The following is a 21,815-nucleotide window of genomic DNA, read 5'->3' on the forward strand; positions in this document are numbered from 1 at the left end:
CTTAGGCAGCATAAAAACAGTCACAGTAGTTTATTTTTGATTTCAGAGTTTCTGTCATCGCAATAGCGACTAGTGTTTTTATAAGTTCATTTTTTTGTTTGTTGAATAGTATGGTTTCAGCCTGGCAGGTAACAATAGTCTCTAACCTAGTAGGTATTGGCTGCATTTTGGAAGACTTGTGCCTGAGCACAGTGGAGTTGCAACTTGGCCTATGCTGAAATCCTTAGTCTGTTTTCATTTTCTCTTACTCTTATCATTCCCTTTCTATGGCTTCCCTGAGTCCCAGCTGTCCAAACCAGCACATGCCGAATTCTGCTGCCCATCTGTTCATCTACACAGAGAAGCGTGACCACATCCCCACAGCCTCAACCAATTTCATTCACTTCCTGCTGTCTTTGGATTCCAGATAAAAGTTTTTTTTCTCTCTTTTTTTTTTTTTTTTTTCTAAGAAACCTTCCCCTGATCTGTCCACTTTCTGATGTTAATGTGTGTGGTTTGTATTTAGAAGGAAGCTTTACCATAATTGCTCTCCATTGGCTGCGTTGCCCTCCTAACAAGGACTGTGTGTGTGACTCAAGACCACAGGAGGGGCATGCATTTCTTTGTATTGGTTCCTGCTAAGCATTCAGTCCTGTGTGTCTCTGTGTTTCAGCCATCACCTGATCTCACCAGGAAGTTCTTGTATCAAGAGTTTTCATTTACCACTATTATGTTAGCAGTAGCATTAAAAGCTCCAGTCATCAATATGGCTCTCTTATGCTTGATGTTACATGAACTCATGAAAATATAGCCTCTTCCCCAAATTGCTTACAATGTGCTAGCACCACACAACTCATACTCGTGAAGCAAGCAGGGTCTCATTTTATTCCCTGGTATAGATGCCTGCAAAATGAACATCATCTGGAGGCAATGGATCATTTTACCTAGGCCACCAAACATGTGTTTGTTGCTAATAACTTTGGTTTGTTATTCAAGCATGACCCAGCAAAATGAATGGCCTGGATTCAGAAGTCTTTGTATCCCAGCTCCATTCTTCCCCACACATTATGGTATAATGTAAGTCCCTGATCTGCGGACATTTGTTTTATATCCCTATGTAAAGTACCATGTGTTTTACAGAACAGAACATAGTGACAGCCGCATTTTCAGTCAATGTGGTTTGGGATTTGGATGTCTTTCCTCTCTCTCTCTCTCTCCTCTTTAGGTCACTGTATTGTTTTCAGAATGGGTATCTCACAGCCATGAACAAGTTACATATGTTGAGTTTCATTTTTACCTAGGAACTCCTTGGATCCTGCACCAAAAGTTTGCTGCAAGTTTAAGAGATGGACAATTTTTAGGAAAGATAATCACAGCAAAGCAAAATGTAGTTCTTTCTTGCAATCGTGACATCCAAGCAATGAGTAAGCCCACCAGAATACCTGTCTGGCACTGTACAAGACTGTTGTGTCCATCTGTAAGCCAAAGCACTCCAAGTGATGACCAGTGAAAGCAGGACACCATTGCCTGGGAAACCAAATAAATATAAGCACACAGCCATCCATCACTGCCATCTGGAAAAGATTGGGCTGAACGTCTTCCTGTCAGGATCTGCTACAGTATTTATTTGTATAGCTGAGCTTTGACTTTGGGGATTTCAGCAAAATATTCCCATCAGCGATGATTCGAAGAGAAGATTTGGTCTGATTGTCAGGCTAGTGTTAAGTCCACTGTTCAATTTTGCAAAATTACAATTGCAACTAGTAGTTGTATTTCTTTTTTTTTTTTTTTTCTCCTCATATGTAGGCACCTCACATATGTGGAAATGACATGTAAGAGATGACCTCATTTTGGCATTATGTACATGTGTTACCAAAGCACCGTGAATGATCATGAGCTGGTGACATGTACAGGTGTAAATGATTCATGATGGATGAGCTTGCTTCTCAAGTATATGTCTAAGCTTGATAAGAAGCACAAGTTTTTGCTTAACACAAATAATCTGGTGGGTTCTCCCTAACATCAGAAGATAAACAAAGGCTGAAAGATGGAATTATTTTAAACATCAAAAAATAGGAACATCTGAATGTACTAATATATAAGGATCTTGTGAATCAGATAAGTAGTTCTGAGGATAAGGCTGTGCTAATGGATGTATATAACAATGCAGTAAACAAACCTTGAAATTTAATAAAGTGATACTTAAACCTGCAAGGTCAGCATGAGACATACAAGTTACACAGAACAGAAGAGGGTAAAGAGACAATTCTAGCTGGCCACAACTCAACAATGAAAAGTGTACTAATTCATTTTTTCTAAGTGAGGACACAAGAAAGGGGAACAAAAAAATATAAATGTGCATTTGCTGCTAACTGCCAAGGCAGAAGAGAATAAGAACAAAAAGTCCTTAAACAAGGACATGCCACAAAAAGCCAAGCTTAGGGAGGAGTGTAAGCTTTATATATGCTGATAACTGTAAGAAATTCACTTTAGTCAAATAAGCACCAAATAGCTTCCTAAACTGAATGGGGAAAACAAAACAAAACAAAAACTTCATCATTCAGAAGGCAGGGATTCTAGTAGCATAGCCACTGTCTGGTATCTGTTTTACCATCTGAGAGGGCTGGAGAGGATGAGAGAGGCAGAGAGTAGTTTGGCAGCAGGACCCTGGTGGTTCTGTCAACAGAGGACCTGGAGTGAATTAGTGATTTCTTGAGTGTATGGATACAAAGTAAAGAAAAATCTAGAGAGAATAAAAGAAGATTAGGAAATCTAGGACCAAACCCTAAATTCCATGTTCATTGTTTACTTACTTTTCACTAAAGTTGGCACCATTTGACTTCCATGGGAACTTATATGGATAAAACCACAATAAAATAGAATGAGGGCATTGCAATTTTGATTATAGTGGATGAAAGATGTTGAGAACAAGAGCGAAAAACTGGGTTCTTCAGTGGAGGAGGAAGGCAGCCATGTTCATTTTTATCATCCTTTTCTAAATGCACACAGTGAAGCTTGCAAAAAGCTAGTGCTTCCCATCAATTTATTCACTTTTACACCATCTTGCTAGTGTTAAATGCATGAGAGTAAGGAAATCCAGAGGTTTTCCACACATGGCCTTGTCTTCATTATTTCCCTAGGGATTCATGTGATCTGGGAGAGGAACCATTTTCCTTCCTGGGAGAGCTGTGTCCTTCCCATAGCCATACTAAGAAATTACCATGAAGACATCCTCACAGAGCTTGCGTTTCCCTAGAGCCTTCCCTTCCAGACCCATTGTAATTACAGCACAAAGAGCTAGCGTTCCTTTATGCAAATAACATTTTCAGAGAACAAGAAGTAGGCAGCATGTGTAAATAGGCATTGGTCTTGGATGGGAGGATTTATACACAACTGATCTGTAAATGAAAATGTTGGGACAGAGTGTCAAAGCTTACTTGAGACTGGAGGGGATAGGAGAAGGCCAGCAAAGGAAGAAGAATGAGTTCATGCTGTCAAAAGCATAGGGGAATAAAAGAAGGCATTTTATAAATACATCAGGATGAAAAGAAAATATTGGAGAGGGTTTAAGCACGTTTGGATATAAAGAGGTATCTGAAATCAATGATGATTCAAATTAGTCTAGATTCTTTAAAGTGTTTTTCAAAGCTAAAGGAAGAAAGAAGGCCAAACCATTAAGTAAGTACAAATCATTAAACTACATTTTCTTAGTAAATTGAGCATCTGGAAGGATGGCTGCCCAGGAATATAGGTGGTTTCAAATAATGAATAACTTTTTATGTTATTTTCTTTTTAGCTTATGGCATTATCAGTGTCATTTTCTAGACAGGAAAATGGAAACACAGAATGTTCATTCTGTAGGAAAAAAGCAGAGATTTAATTAATACATTCAGAGAAAGAACCACTAATATTCAAGAACAGAATTCAGTAGTCAAACTCTTTAGTCTGTAAAGTTGAAATGAACTTACCTGAGAGTCAGAGCCACTGTTAAGGAAAAAAATCATGCTGCAGAAGACATTGGTCTGGCCACAAACAAGTGCTGCTCATTTGCAGGAAATTTATTTTTAATAGCTTTGGTCAAGAGAAGATCAAACTTCAGAGTATTCACAGGTGAGGATCCTCCTTACCTTTCAGCTCATTGCTAAAACTGACATTCTTTTCAGCTGGTTGACAGTATGTACTGCCAAATAGTTTGCAGGAACAATTATATGTTCAATGTTCAATGAACAATTAGATGAAAAAATAAATTCAGTGATAAACAAAAGTGATATTATATGCTTTTGGGGATCAAATAATATGGTGTTTAGTTTTTATATTATGTTACAGGAAGTATTTTGAAACTGTCAGACTTGAAAGCAATGGCATGAGGGGCAGGACATGAAATTTTCCCAATGATGGGTTACTTTCCAGTGCAAATAAGACCTTGGTATTTTGTAAATAAAATGTAAAAACTCCTGTTTTCACTGAAACTTAAAACAAGAAGTCAAAAACAATGAAGTCAAAGGGAAGAGCAGAAGATGAGGTGGAGAAGAAATACAATTAAAAATTCCCTCCACTGCTGGACTGTAGCTTTATGTTGTTGGGAAAATATCTCTGGCACATTTACATATTATGGTGATGAATGTACTACCCTTATGCTTAGATATTTAGGTGGGTAGATGTGGCAGAGATGCTAAAAAGTCATACCTGCTTTCTATATCCAGTGTCTTGTTGAGTGTGAGGACTCACTCTAGAGATGTCAGACAGCATTACTCCTGCATTTCTTGGATATACTCCATTGGAGGACGCAGAAGTCTTGCTTAGATATCTAGAAAAATCATAATGCACAGTTATAAATCGGCATTTATATAGTTCATGTATCCCTAATGACTTCAGCTAGCTCTCTTCCTGGGTCATGATGCTTTCTTTGGCTGCGTTACTGGCATGTAGTAGCTAGCTGGCAGTGTTCTGCTAATATGCAATGCATTGTCAAGTCTTTTGAGTAGAGATGTCATTTTATTTTTGTTATTTTATATTCTGTACCAGAACTTGGAAAAGGGGAGCATTGACGTTCTTCTAAAACTGGGCTGAATGTACCATAGAATCATAGAATGGTTTGGGTTGTAAAGGACCTAGGTCATATGATTCCAGCCCCCTGCAGCAGGCAGGGACACCTTCCACTAGACCGGGTTGCTCCAAGCCCCATCCAACCTGGTCTTGAACACTTACAGGGATGGGGCATCCACAGCTTCTCTGAGCAACCTTTTCCTGTACCTCACCACACTCATAATAAAGAATTTATTCCTTGTACCTAATCTAAATCCCCTCTCGTTTAGTTTAAAGCCATTATTCCTTCTCCTATCAATATACTCCCTGACAAAGAGTCCCTCCCCAGCTTTCCTGTAAGCTCCCTTTAGGTACTGGATGGCAGCTATAAGGTCTACCTGGAGCCTTCTCTTCTCCAGGCTGAGCAACCCTAAGTCCCTCAGCCTGTCTTCATAGGAGAGGTGCTCCAGGCCCTTGATCATCTTCATGGCCCTTCTCTGGACTTGTCCTTCTTGTGCTGTGGGTCCCAGATCTGAGGGCAGCACTCCAGGTGGGGTCTCACGAGCAGAGTAGAGGGGGACATTCACCTTCCCCAACCTGCTGGCCACGCTTCTTTTGATGCAACTCAGGATACGGTTGGCTTTCTGTGCTGCAAGGGCACATTGCCAGCTCATGTTGAGCTTCTTGTCAATCAGCACCCCCAAGTCCTTCTCAGAGCTGCAAAATTTTACCGTGCATTTTCAGCTCACTTTGTACTGCTAATTCATGCTATATGCATGTATGTCTTGTGATAGATAATACTTTGGCCTATGTGTTTTGCAGAAGCAATTGTGTGTCTCATCCTCTGTTCATAAGAACAGCGTGTTTGTAACTGAAGATGATCAAAATGAAGGCTGAAAATAAAGAAAGACATTAAAATTATAACATCTATTATTGTGTATATCTCATGACTTTTAGGTGAGTTTAATCATTTGCTTGCATTTGAGTCACAGTTTCTGAGCTCTACAATTGGCTATGTTTCAATCTGAAGCTAAAGGGGAATTTTTGCTGTTGACTTCCATATTTTCAAAACTAGGCTGTTATATAGGACTCACATTGGTTGATCTAATCTCTGCTAATAGACTGTATTTATTTTATTTTATTTTATTTTATTTTATTTTATTTTATTTTATTTTATTTTATTTTATTTTATTTTATTTTATTTTATTTTATTTTATTTTATTTTATTTTATTTTATTTTATTGTATTTATAAGCTGCCTCCAAATATGCTGTATGCACTGGTCTGATGAGGGAGGGATTTATGTCATTTTAGAAAAAAGAAACACAGGAAGTCTCTGGTGAAAAGAAAGAAAATAAAAAGAAAATCGCCTGCTTGAACAGAGGCTAGATTTTGCTTTGATGAAGCCGCAAAGAATTTGAGCACATATGAAGAACGTCTCCCAGAAGTTTTTAGAACCCAAGTAAGACATACTTCACCCCTTAAAGCATTAACATAGAGCAAGCCCTCATGTTCTGTAGGTACATTAGCCACAACATATCAAGCACTTCCTATTTATGACTCCATCATCTCTTGGGTACCTTCTGTTCAATTGACTCCTTCAGCCCAGTAAGTTGTCCTCATTCTAGGACATTTTAAGTGCAGAAAGACTAGGAAGGCAGGAGAAGAACAAAAACAATTCAGTTTGTATCATGCTACTGACAATTATTTTAAAGTGATAGAAAATGAGGGAGGAAGCAGAAGGCTGAGTGAAAGCAAATGTAGAGCCCGTCATCAGAAAAAGAAGTAAGATTGATGCTAGTGAATGCTGTGGCTGTCTCAGATGGCATGCAGGCTACCAGCTGCACTGTTAGCTGTGATATAAACACTTTTTTATTTTTTTAAATATTCATGTTAACTTTTTGAAAACATTCTTCTCATTTCTTGAGTCACACTCTATGAACTGTAAAGTCACAGTAATGTGCTCCTAGGCCAATAACTATTTAGAGTCAGGAGCAGAGCTGGTAGATATTTTTCACTTGAAAACAGTTTTTGATGAAAAATGGCCTCTTTTGTGAAACCCTCTGTATTTAATGAAAAACAGAAAGCAAATATGTTCTTTGACTCTAAGAGTAAATATCATCCCAAGGCAGTGTGAGCTCCACATGAAGGGGGAAATCAAAGAGTGGGAAAGCGCACACGCTCCCTAGAGCTTATTTCACTCACAACCTGTCATTTCCTCCATAGGGGTGCTTAATTTAAACTGTTGCATGGTACAAATCTTGAATATGGATGAAAATAATATTTACAGGAGGAAGACCCCAGCTGTTGAATGCCTTATCAGAGTGGTTGTCTTCAGATTGGAGGTATATCACCCATCTCTTTGAGACATACCTATGTAATGATACCTTCCAGCTACCTTTCATTTTAGTATTATGCATAGTCTTCCAGTAATTTTGTAATATTTATAGTATGACATGGGTTCCCAAGCACACTAAGCTATGTCTAAGGCATTTTTCAGTCTAAACATCATTACCTGTCATCATTTCCTGATGTGCTTAGTCTCTTTTTAGAGCTAGTAATAAGCTGGATTCCTCTCTATCATTTATGTATTTGTGCAGTAAATAGTTTTGGAGTCATATGTCATTGTACATCTCTGTGCTGAAACATATGTGAACTCTCAAGGACTGAATTTCATCTCAACATCGTATATAGCAGGGGGGTATCAGCCTTGTACTGTATAAGGAAGTTTGTTTATTGACTAGCTTGGTGCTTCATTCCTTAAGCACATAGTATAAAAAAGACTAATACTGTGGCTGATTGCATTTCATTGGTGTACTCCTATAAGCTGATGTCTTAATTACATTACTTGTCAAAATGAAGGGTTGCAGACCCAAAAGCAAAGATACACTGAACAGGACCTCTGGTGACTTGGGGATTTGTTATGGGAGGCTTATCCCAGGAAAGGGTCCCTCTTATGCTTTTCTAAAGAAAGGCAATGATCAGAGGCCATGGATCACCTAAGAATTTAGCTGGCAGGTCTGACAGCTGTGAAATTGTCCTATCAGCAGTGTCACTGAAGTGAGTACTGCACAGATCTTGAAACAGAGCTAAATGACAAAGTATCTCTTGTTGGGCTTTACTTCCTCTTAATTGTTCCTGAGCTAAGTAACTTCTTTTCTAACGGTGCATGATGTTGGAATGAACTTTGTACTTTTTCCTTAAATCTGGTCTGGTAAGATAGCACTGGGAATCTGCTGTGTGGAGGATTAGTGAACATAAGGACTGTGTGTTCCTTTACTGGCTATGCTGCACCTGCTTCAGGCTTAGGAACCCTTGGTGTTCTGCAGGACTGTTCTTCGCTAAATTACAAGAAGCCAGACTTGACATGTTTGGGAAGAGAAGTCTCTGTTGGTAAGCAGTATCCAGAGCTTGTTGGCAAGAATTAGGAATCCTAGAAAAGCCATTGACTTCATTTTGCCTTGACTGCTAGTCTAATAACATCTCTGTCGTCCAAGGCAGTTTCATCTGCACCAAGGTAGGCACTTGAGGTGTAGAACCTCATAATGGATGTTCTAACACACATCCCTACTTGTGTTCCACTATGAGCTGAGTTCAGCACAGCTTGAGGTTCATGATATTCTTTTTTTAAATTTCCTTTTATTTATGCTGACATTCTGAATTTTGAAAAAAATAATTTTGTTGATTTATATTTTTGAAAGAAAGATTCTTATATATCTTTGAGCCTAGGATGTCACTCCTGGTAGACAAAAGAAAAACAGAAACTTTTACATATAACTGTATTTTTTACCATTTTTGATCGCCATTCTTTAGCATTTTTTTTTCAATATAACATGTTGTTCTCTTAGCCCCAGAACTGAGAGAGAAGAACTTCTGAGTTTTACATCTCCACCAAGACACAACACAACTCTGAGGAGCCAAGGATGCTTCTGAACCTCAACCTGTCTGAAGTGTAGATCCTCTCCATCCTCAGATGGAAGAAGGAACAGTTGCAACTAGCTGACAAAGCTTATTGGTATAGTGGGAATGATTGCTAAAGATGGGGTTGCAGATTTTTTTTTTTGGTTCAAAACCTCTCTTTGATTTGCCCATCATCATCTGAAATTCTCACCTAAGGGACTCACATGTTCAAGCCTGAACACTGGTCAGATTTCTTAAAAAGTGTGAGTTAAAGTGATTTAGTCATTCCTGAGCATGAGGAAAAATGCAAAAAAATGTTCTTTTTGACTCTATAAAAGAGAGCCAGAAGTGCTCTGGTGATAAAACAGCTGCAGGCAGAACCTTCAAATTAGACAGAAAAAACTTCTTCACTAAAAACAAAAGTTTGTGAGTGCTCTGATGAAAAATGACTTTAGTTTTGTCTGAATAACAAGCACTGAAAAAAATCACTGTTGGTCTAGGCTTAGTTCATTTTAAAGAGCTCTTGCAGCACTCTTAATAACAAATGCCCACTGAAGCCTTTACTATGTTCATTGTGTTTCCTATATATAAATTATGTTCATGAACTGTTTGTTTGGCATATGCAGTAGTGGAGGGCACTGTACATGTGTATTTGAAGTAGGGGAAATGGCAGAAGTAGGCAGAAGGTGGCAGATTTCATTGGTGCTATAGTACTATGATTGCTGGTTTAATAATTGCCTTGGCATTCTTGAGGATCAAAATGCTACGGAAATACAAGTTATAATGTAGTTATATAAAATTAGAGCGGCAGTAAAAACGAGAGTGGGCTAGCGGCAGGAGAGGATACATGAGAAAACAATTCCTAAGCTGAAATGTGGATTAAAGGTTCATTTAGGCAGGTTGCTATGTAACTCTGGACTGACCACAAGCATGTTAAGGCAGCATTCAGCTTCTCTGTAAAACATTTGCTGGTCCACAGGAAGAGTTTGTTGCATTAAGTAATTTATGGGGTGCTAAGAAGTTCCTTAAGCTATTATTAAAAACATACAAAATCTTCCCTGGTTAGGATTCTAGTAACTCAGACTTCTAACTAAGCAGAACTGATAGGGCAGGCCTTTTGATGTTTAATGAGTTCTGAAGCAGATGTGAGATGTGATAGACAGGGGAGCCGGGGTGATTTAGTGCTCATGAAACAAAATGATGAGATCCCCTCCTGAAAAAGAAAATGTAGCTAAAAAGGACAGATTTTTTTTTCCTTCTCTCTCTTTTTTTTTTTTTTTTCTTCCTTCTCAGTGCATGTGTTTTTGATTTCCTCACCCCGTGCCTCTCAGTGCTGGCTCGTTTCCATTCAAACACACACAGAACACTGAAAACTAATTAGCCCTGGATGCAGCCACAGGAAGTTAGCCTGCCAAGTCCCCTTTCCCCCACAATTCCTCAACTTTCTCAGCTTGCCTCAGGCCAAGGGCCTTGCACTGGGCCTCTCTGTGTAGGTTGCCAGGTCTAATTTTACAATTTCCCTTCACCTTATCAAGTGTGCCCCAGGCCCAACAAGGGGGACAGGATCAGAGCCAATGTTGTGTTGTGGGCCTTTCTCCCCCGCACCCAGTCCCCACCCACCTTTTTTCTTTTCTGCATCAGTTTTGGGAGTCTTGCTTGTATCTAGTTTCAGTGTTGACTTGTTAATCTGACCTTTGCTAATGCTTTTTAAGGGAACCAAAGAGAACTTCACCATCCTGTAAAACTTGAAAGTCCCTCCTCTCCAAGACTTTTCTTGAAGGTTAACAAATTTTCCCGAGAGCCAGAGAACTACAGGTGTCAACCATTTTCAAGCATCTCATTTCAAAGCAGAGCCCACCACAATCCCAATGTGAGAAGCCAGAATCTGATTAGAAGAAAGCAGTGGGCTGGATGCCAATCTACAGTGGGCAGAGCCATGACACATGCAACTTAACTAGAAAATACCAGCGTGGCTGCAAAATTCTGGAGGTCTAGAAGCATTCAGGTATTTTCTTCTGGATCCCTATGCTCAATTGTTGTCTGACATTTAGCAAAAGTCACTTCAGCCCTTTTGACACCCCTTTCTAGGCTGGTGTTAACAGGCCATAAATTTTATGTAGAGTACTTTGAGCCTTGTGGATGAAAGGCACTAAAGTAAGTGACAACTGTTACCAAATCTCAACAGGAATGGGTGAAGAGGAAAAAGAATTGGGTGACCAAACTCCACTTTTCATTCTTCTGCGGCACAGATAAGTGGGAACTGATGGCTTTGTCATAATGTTGTCCCTCCAGGCCAGTGTCCAGATCCCACCTGACTGTGAAAAGTCTTCAGAGGAAGACTTGAGGATCCTGTAGTACAATGCATGACAAAAGAGAAGAGTCTAATTTGACCTTTTTCTGTCCTATTTGGATTTCCAGGAGTTAGAAAGTGTCTTAATCCCTCAAGTACAAAATGTTTGCTATTGTTGCCTGTGACAAATGTGGATGTTCTTCAGAGCCACATAAATATCTTGTCCTTTTCTGGTTTTGTTAGGTTTTGAGCTGTGACAGTTTCTTGGAGCAATGAGTTCAACAGTGTAGTTGCATGTTGTGTGAATAAAATCCTTTCTTCATGGTGTGTACTCTGAATCCATGCAGAAACTTACGCTATCTCCTGGTGTTGCACCTGCCCCATAGACAGAGAATCCAGCCTGCGTGACTGGGAGAGGGAGGTCATCTGGGAATCAGCTCTAAATGAACTCACAGTTTGAAAATGAACTGAAGGAAAATGTTAAGTACAGCTGGGAAGGTCTGACACAGGAGAAGAATAAGATCCCATTCTTGTTTCACTGTCCCCTGATGCAAGAGATAGGAAGAGTTTTGTGTGAGCTTTGTAGTGGTTATATTTTAAATACATTTAAAATCTTGCCTTTGATATCCATGGATTTTTTTTTTCTTTTCTTTTTTTTTCTTTTTTTTTTTTTTTTTCTGCAGTGTAAGCAGTAGAATCTCCAATCTGGAGCATCCTTAAATGTGTGGCATGGAGCATGAGATCAGTCCATTAAGATGAGAGGGACTGCCCTGGTGACTGCCATAATGCTGATGATTAATTAGTTTATTGAACTCAGGTAGACTAGACTATTTTTAGGAAAAAAACAAAACAAAACACAACAACAACAACAACAACAAGACAACTCTTCTGCAGGTAAAGATAATTCTGTTAATCTGAATGATGACAGACATTCCTCCAATCAGTGACATTTGTGGTATTAACTCTGTGGGGCAGAGTTTGTCATTTCCTCTGCACCTGGACCTGGCACAAGTGGCTCCCAGTCTGTTTGGCCTGTTCCTGTTACAACTCTAACAAATGTAAATTTGGCAGGGTGGTAGAACTTAGTCTGCTAGTTGACCTGCATGCTCTCCCTCTGGCTTATAACAGTTCTCAGAGTGCTTGCACAAAAATAGCCTCTTGGTGTTTTGATCTGTGCCATGACTCTAGTCCGGTCCAAGATTATCACATCACAACTGGTTGGTCTGAAGAAATCTGTGAATCCCAGTGAGAACTAAAAAGCAGGACAACAAACGTCTAACATAAGAAATAGGCTTCCTTTCAAATCTATGAAGTCAAAGAAGAACTTACGTTGTGACGTGTCTGATTTGCAAGTACAGCTAGCTAAAACTTTTCCATCCATACCAAATTTTAAAAAGTGTGCGAAGCTGATCTCTCACAAATGAATTTGTGATAAACTATAATCTCCCTCCTGTTGAATAGCACTTAGGATGCAAGATCCTAATGATCTTTCTTTCCAGTCTTGCATATCAGCCCAGATTCCTTCAGGATCTTCCTTGTGTAACACAGAAGAGGATGATCTATGAAGTCCTTTTTCTGGAAGGTGTATTTGTGCATTACATACACAGAGACTTACTAGAACACTTCTGTTATATTTTGTTTTGTAAAACTAGTGTGTGGGAATGACCTAGGTGAGGACTCCAAGCCTGATGCAACACCCTCACCTGCTGCTATCATGTCTTGGAAGATAAACCAAAGCTAGTATCTACAGAGAAAGGGATTCAGCCAACTTTGACTGTAATCCCCACCGCTCTCTCCATCACCTTTGGTAATGTCTTCAGTCTGTGACCCTCAGAGTGTAGCTGGATATTATTTTGGGGTTGATAACTTCTTTGAGTAGCCTTCTTAACTTTTCCTCCATATTCTTTATTCCATTCCCTTCTTCTTCTCTGTTTCTGTGCCATCTCTGCTTTCCCAGTGTTCTGTATTTGATCTGTATTTCCCTTCATATCCACCCCCCTCTTCTAATACATGGAAAGGCAAAATTCCTGAAACAGAACAAGTGTCCAAAAGAAAATCAAGCAAATGAGATAATAATGAGCATAAGACACTTCCAAATCAATGTAGTTGGATGTCTTTTCAGTGGTTTCACCCTGTCTTTTTGTTTGTGTGCTACAGCTTGGTGGGAAGTGTTGAATATTTATTTGATTTGGGCATTTTCCCAGGGAATTTGGATTCTTTCGGTAAAAACTCAACACGCCTCAGAAATTAAGATTTTCAGTATAAAGGTACTAATCTGCATAGTTTACTTGATGTCTCACTTATCCCCACTTGTCAAAGTCACAGTCTCTAGCTGTCATCTCACAATCTCATGTGGCACCTTTCTCACCATCAGTCCCTTCATGGTGCACCAGCCAGGGTATTAAAAAATTATCTATGGGTCTATACTAGAGAGGCATAGCAGCGTGAGTTACACAAGCAACAGCTCTTCAAAGACACAAGCTAACATTTCAATAGAAAATGTCAGATTTCCCCTAGAAAGATTTTTTGTCTTCACAAAAGCTGTAAAGAGGAAACACATTCATCTATCTAGTAAAAATATTGATTTTCCATCAAGATGATGATTTTTATTTTATTTTATTTTATTTTATTTTATTTTATTTTATTTTATTTTATTTTATTTTATTTATTTTTTTTTTTTTTACACTCAGTCTTACTTTCTCTCTCTGTAAGCTCTTTGGGTTTGGTCTTTACCTGTCTTTTGGAATCTTTGAAAAATATTTTTTGGAGTATAAATATGTTGTGCAATCTGGTATAACTACCACAGCTGGTCTTTTGAGTGATGGTGTGTTATCTTGGTAGCAATGGGTTTATTGGTGGAGAGACTGTGCACTCCTCCTCTCTCAAATCTCTTACCTACTTCACACATCATTAGCACTGTTGGTGGCACTTACAGCCCTGTTTTCTTTGTGCATGAGAGAGCCTGCCTGGTCTTCAAACCAGACTGCTCCAGATGCTGTGCATGAAGACTCTGGTAGAGCTGTGCAGTACTGGTTATGGGGCAGCCTTGTGTTGGCTCTTTTGAGCACTAGAAGGCTAAGATATCCAGTGGGCACCTTTATGGAGAGGAACTTGCCACTGACATGCCACTGAGTTATATGTCTTCAAAAGGGTAAATGATTTTGATATCTGATATTGTATGGGTATTTTTCACAGATGAATATTTGGCACATTTCTTGTGCTTAGTCACAAAGAGCTACACAGAGAAGAACATGACAGACAGATACTAATGAGAGATAAATGTTTAAGTTGCTATATTTTACACATACATATATGTATAGTGAAAGAATGAAATTAATTACCCCTACTCTGTCAGTGGAAAACGGAGACCTCTGTAGTGCAGCTCACATCCTGAGAATGTCTCCGATGCCACTGTCACCTTGGATTCCCATTTCTGAGAAACCTTCTCTTTATATATAAAATATATCTATGCATATAAATAAGACTTTTTATTTTTGAAACACGTGAAATAATTTAGTACACACTAGAAAATAACTTCCAAATGCCCTCTTTTGCCTGCACTCTTCTGAGAACATATGGGGAAGATAGTACATACATTCCTTAAAAAGAAAATGAAAATGTCATTGTTTTCCCCAAATAAGCTTGAAAAATATATTTTGAAAAAATGCAACTCTGAGATCAACCCTTCCATGTATTGATGATATCAATACATCATACAAGAAACCAGTTACCTCTGCAGAAACATTTATTGGTTTCCATCATGCTGCATTGTTTAAGGGATGAGACAGCACGTTCTGCAGAGTGCAGAACTTCCTCTCCTCTCCTCTCCTCTCCAGTTTAATTGCATTTCTGTTCTCAGCATTACTTAACTTTAAAGGCATGTTATAAATATTGTTCTGCATCATAGATCATGCCTATAATTTATACAGCATTTTCACTTTGACATAGTTTACCAAAGAGAAAGCAAAACATGGGAAATAAAATAAAATAATAATAATAATAATAAAAAGCCAACCTGCTCATTTGAGAGAAGTATAGCTTTTATTTTGCAGAAGCTGGTCTGATGTGTTTTGCAAGGCATGATTATTCTGCAAAGTCATTTTGGAAAGGTTTGATAAAACCCTGATTTTTTTTTTAACTGACACAACACATTAACAGAATTTTTCTCCCATGTGTACATGGTTTCATATAATAGTTTTTGTTTTGAATTCAAGATGAAATCACGGCTGATTCCCACCCAGAGTGAGGTAATCAGATTAACAGTAGGGGAATGCCTAGTAGTGGGGCATGCCATGTGAGAACACAGGCAAATATATGAGTGAACTGCTTAATTCCGTGAGTTTCTTCCTATAGTAAGAAATAGGGGTGGAGAGGAAGAGGAGAGGAGAGAGATGATTTAGATAGTTTTACATGTGTGGGCCAGAACTGGTTCTTCAAATCACAAAGCTGGTACTCAAACCCCAGGGAAGGAGACTGATAGCATGGATTCTGCTGTTGCAGAAATTGTGAAATTGCACACAGAGAATGTAGGAGACTTTTGGTAACAGACACGGCCTCAACTTCATCTAAGCCACAGGTCCAGACATTTTCTCTATTTCCTCCAGCAAGTTAGATGTTCAACTCCTTTGACAGAAAATGAGACTATAATCCCAGGCAGTGACAGAATGTGACATCACAGGTATGTGTTCAAATAAATGCATCTTTCTTCCCTGCCGTGCATGTGAAGCCATAAAACCTGTTGCTCTTGTTTACAACACTGGGAAGTACCATCTTGTGCCTTTTCAGGTCTGTCTTTGGCAGTTTGCTTTGCTGGGTGAAAGTGGTGGCAGCAGTGGGCTTCTGAGCATGTAAGGAGATTCTCTTCAGGAACAGCTATCTGAATATTTTCTGTTTCTACAATGAAATGGTAACATACTGAAATGGTGTGTCTTTACAGTACTCTGATGGGATAGTGAAAGACTTGGAACACTTGGATAGTGAAAGATGGATTTTTACATAAAAAGAGCTGGTTGATTGGAGAACATTATGGTGTCAGAAAGGTATTCCTCTCTCCTGGGGTATGTCCTGGCCTTTAAATATCCACTGTAATTCAGATTTAGTACAAACACATACTGTTCCGTGTTAAGTAATCCATATTATTGATGGTGAGAGTTTTGCTCAATTAGCAAGCTTGCAATCTAGCCTACATTTTACTGTGTTTTTTTTTTGTTTGTTTGTTTGTTTGTTTTTACCTTTCTTTTCATTAAATGATACTTATGCAAACTGTCACTTGTGTCATTCAGTGTATAAATATATTAACATTTGTCTTACAGTTGACTCTCAGAGTCTCATGTGGCTGATCCCAAAGTGACTTTCGTTTTGAATTTTAGTTATGAATGGAAATAAATATCTAGGTAACACTTTTTTTTTTTTTTTTAAATAACCTTAAAATTAGCATGTCAAACAGTTGGAGTACCCATTTTTCTGCAAGGGGAGGTTTTGGATTTTGAAAGGCTCTACCCAGAAATGTATTTTTTTTTGACACGTTCAGCTAAAACACATTTTAGCATCCCTGAACTATATTTTCTTCTTCTTTTTTTTTTTTTTTTTCTTATTTTTTTCTTTTTTAACCACATTTTAATTATTGAAATAAGCTTGTGTATTTCATTACAGTCTTTGTAGTTTGAGTTCCTGATCTCTCTTGGGAGCGAGGTTTTCTGGCTGGATATATTTCAATGATGTACCCAAAATTTAGTGATCCCCAATACAATATATCTCAGAAAAAGGAGCAGTATGGAAGGTGCATATGGGATAGGGATGGATCTCATCTAATGGGTTCAGTAATGTACAAAAAATGTAAAATGTATAAAGAAAGTGCTAACAGCTTTTGCTAATGGCACAGCCCTGGGGACATCACCAGTGCAGAAAGGGTTGCAGTTCACACAGGAAAAAGTGAGGGTCTTGGATATTGATGCATAGAAATGGGAGGGCAAGGTTATTCAGAACAAGATATGAACTGGAGATTTTTATGTGATTGCAGGCTGGGAGTGAGTAGTCAGTGTGATACAACCATGGAGAAAACAAATGTGATCCTACAGTGTATTGAAATATTTCTAGCAGAGTTTGACTTTTAATATTGTTGCAGGAGAACTCAGTGAGAACACAGTTCATGTCTGGCAAAGGATAAACTGAAAATACAATTGCAGTGGAGGCCTGCTGGAGTGGTTGTGAATAGGAAGCTTGTCTTACATGTAGAGACCAAGCCAATTTGTCTCTTTTTAACTCAGCCAAGAGAAGACCAGGAAGAAGATACTGATGTTCTCTGTACATACTTCAGGGCCAAGTGGCTTGGGGTAGAGAAGAGCAATAAGCTGAGTGACCATCCTGGCACAAGAACAGATGGCTCTGAGCAAATGTGTGTTATGAATTGGAAGAGTGAGGAAAAGCATCAGTAGGAATAATGGAAACTGGAAGCTGAACAAACTTTAAGATGGGTCTGAGAAGTGTGTTAAAAGGATTATATGATGTGATTGCCTGCTTTGGTGACTCTGGAGGTTCATTACAATCCTATGTTCTCTTACCTTTCAGACAATACGTCCTTCACTGGACGCCAACCCTTAGAGGAAAAGAGGGCTAAAACAGATTTCCTTCAGTGCGCTAGTATGAAAAGTCTGCCCACAGATCAACTGCACAGTTTGTGCCAGTTTTTGCATATTTTGAAGGATGGGGATTGTGACTGTTGCATCTCTATGGATCACTGCTTTCTAGTTCCAGTCACGCGGGATCTGCCTCAGGTTTGCCAGGAACTAGGTAAAAAACTTCCATTTCATGTTCTCCATATGGATGCTGTCTAGCACATGACATCACCTAAATGCCCATAATCCTGGCTCTCCCCTCAAAAGACAAAGTGATTAGAGAAAAAAAATAAACCAAATATCCTCCCCTCCCCTATGCCAAAAAAGTGCAAAAGTCAAAAATTTTCATGAATTGAAGGTGCAATGAGGGTTTGTAATTAGTTACAAATACTTAATTGCAGAGTTGTTTTCTATGTTTTTGTTTGGGTGGGAAGCCTACAATTACTGTTAATGCTTTGTAACTTACTTTGTGACATGTGGTAACACTACAGAGAAGAAAGTCCAGGAAACACATGCGGCTGACAGGCAGGGCCAATCGTTTTCTTCTTGCCAAGTAGTTCATATGTGTTTCTGGCAGTGAGTTGCATGACACCTCAGGTTCCCTCCCTTGTCTTTCCAAGAGTAACAGAGGTTTTCTTCCTTGCAAAGGAAAAATGAAATCATGACAAGAAGTCATAAAAGCTATCATCCTGAGACATTCAAAGGAGTTTAAGAAAGGAGTTGTGGGGTTTCTATTATTTTGAATAATAGAAACAAATAATAACAGAATTATTTTGTTGCAGATTATTACTAGGTGCCTCATTATGTATCTTATTTTGAAGTGTTTCATTTATTGAAGGTGGTGACCTTCAGAATGCTGACAGAAAAACTGGATGATCTTATCTGACTTTGTATAGCCCAGGTATCATGATGCATATTAGAAGCAGCGTAAGCTGCTCCTAAGGTATGTTGAGAACATGGCTTTCAAATTATGCTTTTGTGTCCACTTTACTCTTCAATAGTGTCTGCATGGGTACATTCTGGGAAAGCAGTGGTAGTTTCCCTGCAGTACAGAAGGAACTGACAGCAAGTTGGGTAGTGGTGCATTGGAGCTGTCCTGTAGTAAACATTGGGAAGATAGATATCCAAGCCCACTCAAGTGATTAGCCCATCTGCTTTTATATACATACATATATATGCATACACACATTTATATATATAATTCCAGCAATGGCATAAACTGTCTTTCCCTTCTCTCTGATTTGAGAAGACTCTATGTATTTTACCCTTTATCAGAAAATTACCTTTTTTTTTTTTTTTTTTTTTTTTTTTTTTTTTTTTTTTTTTTGTCAGGGGAATCTTCACCTCCCTAGTCTCTTTCAGGATTTCTTTGTTCTTTCTCTTCTGCAATTTTCAGTCCCCATTGCTCCTTAATATCCTGCTACACTGAGTAGTCCCTCCATGTCTCCTCTTCCTTGCACACAGCATCCTCAAAAAGTTTTGCATTTCCTTCCTCTTTATTGTCTCCCCAAACATCTCTATTTTCCTTTTGTTTCGACCTCCTCCTACATGATTTCTTATCTCTTTGACAGTGCAAAGTAGTTTCCAGTGACAGCTACTCCTGTTACCATTGCTAAAGATAAAAGTGTCATGGATGGCAAGACTTGCCTAAATAGGTGGTAATCAATTCAAAGATGATACCCGAATTCTCTTTTTCAAAATACAATTCAGTTTGTCTTCTCTCCCAGCTTTGCCAAATCTACACACCAGTCTCTTATATTTCATATATATGATCTCATGTCAGAGCAGACATTTTCTGGAAAATCTGAGGCAAATTGGATGAGGCATTCTTGGATTTATATAGAAAATGAAGCATTCTTTTAACTATTTTTTTCATATACTTTTTTTGGCTTTTTATGACTCAAAAGCAACATGGGCTGGAAAATTCCAGATCTGCCAAGACCATGGGTTTTCTCTGTAGACTCTAGGTTTTCAAGTTCTTCTAGGGGTCTACAGAGTAAAATCAGAAAAAGGGGCAATACTTTTTGGTTGGTCCTTTCTCCATTCCCTGCCTGATGGAGGACCGCCAGTTGGCGCTGTGATGCACATCGAAGGACAATCTCCTGTGTAATTACCCATTCAATTGCAGAAACAGAGAGTTAGGGGCCAGGGAAAGAGCTTAGCTCTTTAGATGGATGAGAAGCTGCTTTGAGTTCAGCTCTTGTAGTCTTGTATGCTGGGCCAGTACATGAATGAGGCACAAAGACAACCTGGAGCTTCACTTCAAATTTGGGTCAGAAGAGTGAATTTCCTGGTGCACCCCAGGCTCAGACTGGATATTGGTCCTCCCCATGACCTGCCCCTGTTTTTGCCACTGTGCCGTATCCATGCAATTGGCTTTGTATGTAAATTATCCTGTCCCACTTCCGTGGCTTCTGATTTGTCACTGCTCCACACCTTTCTTTCCCAGATAACTATTGCATCCCATTTGCCCTTTAATAAAGATGTCTTTCTATGGGAGGAGAGCCTATCCAACCCTTCAGAAATTGCTGGGCTGTGTTTGCCCACTTCTCCAATCTTCAGTGAATAGAAGTACATTATTGAGAAAAATACAATTTCTCAGTAACGTAGAAAAATACATTTTCTCAATAATGTAGAAATGCATTACTGAGAAAAACAGGAGATGTGGGAGAGGAGTCCTCTTCACCCCAAAAATAAATCTCTGTAGATTTGCTAAATTCATTGTGAATTTGTGAATTTTGATTAACCCCACATGGCATTTTTTTTGGGGGGGGGAAATACATTAATTATTTACACAAACACATCAATGACTGGTTCTTTTGACTAGTTTGGTGAAAGTTTATTAGCTAAATTGAAAAAAATATAGATGCTGTATGAGATTTGCTTGCTGACTTTTTATGATCCTGAAGAAGCCCTTTCAAGCTAACTATGACATGTTTAAAAGTCTGTGTAGCTTCCCTTCTCAGATGGGAAAGCTTACATGATTTTTTTGATGATGCATAGGTTGGCAGTGATGGGCAGTGTGAGGCAGTCTGCTAGGAGAACAGTGTGACTGTTAGGGCAGAATACGAACTCAGTGGCCAGCACAGATCTTTATTTGAAATGGGCTTTGTGCTGGCTTTTTGCATAAGACGAATTTGAGTACAGAAGCATGTGAATATTTGTCCCTAGAAAAGCCAGCATTGCAAGAAAGAATGTTAAATTAAAACTAAGAAAAATACTATTCATATTAGAAAAGTGAAAAATAATGGTGAAAGACTAGAATTTAAAATAAGTAAACTTAATGGGGAAATTAGCGAGGTAACTTAAAAATCTAAAGCCCCAGAAAGTTCAAGATTTCAACAACCTTTAGTTTGCTTTTGTCTTGCCATACATCTTCCATTTATAATAAAGAAAAAACAAAACAAAACAAAACAAAAAAAAAAAACCAAAACACTACATTTGGAGTCTGTATATTGACAAGATGAGCCATCAGTGTACATCATATGTGATTTACAAATATCTTAAGCACCCACCCTGGACATGTGGACATCTACACAACCTGAAACTTTCTTCCAACTTTTTTATCTATGGCAAAACCTTGACTTTAGTGTTTCACATAAGAAACAAAGATTCCCAACTTCCCACTTAAATTACCCGTTCCATATATTGAAGGTATTAAAACTATTTAATCTTTTTACAATCCCCAATGGTTTTCTTTAAATCAGCTTTTCATTGGGAATTGAATACATACTTTCTGTAACATAAACTGAAATCTGGGAGTTGTAAGCTGCCAGCAAAATATGAAGGTATGCTATATTTGCCCAGATATATAAGATATGACAGGATTTAATATATATTAAATTTAACAGGTGCTGTGATCTCCCGCATAGATACACAATATTCAAAGACATACCCTAGAGAACTGCATTCCCTGTTAGTTCTACATTTCTGTCCTCTCCAGCATATTTTTATCTGTAATCTTACCTCCCATATCTTACAATTTAGAGTCATTATATTTAAGCAACA

At 38.5% G+C, this 21,815-nt stretch overlaps 1 protein-coding gene and 1 long non-coding RNA gene across 2 annotated transcripts in view; one reads left to right on the forward strand and one right to left on the reverse strand.

The window, feature by feature from the left end:
* The window catches only part of HAO2 (hydroxyacid oxidase 2), a 75,156-nt gene that overhangs the window by 13,581 nt on the left and 39,760 nt on the right, over nucleotides 1-21,815 (forward strand). The window lies entirely within an intron of this gene.
* LOC311430416 lies at nucleotides 3,742-4,007 on the reverse strand. The gene is made up of 2 exons (XR_014688780.1): nucleotides 3,948-4,007; nucleotides 3,742-3,834 (listed from the first exon to the last, which is right to left on the reverse strand). It is a non-coding gene; the product is annotated as an uncharacterized lncRNA (long non-coding RNA).

The sequence above is a fragment of the Aythya ferina genome, assembly GCF_964211825.1.
Source record: "Aythya ferina genome assembly, chromosome: 1".
In the NCBI taxonomy this organism is placed as follows: Eukaryota; Metazoa; Chordata; class Aves; order Anseriformes; family Anatidae; genus Aythya; species Aythya ferina.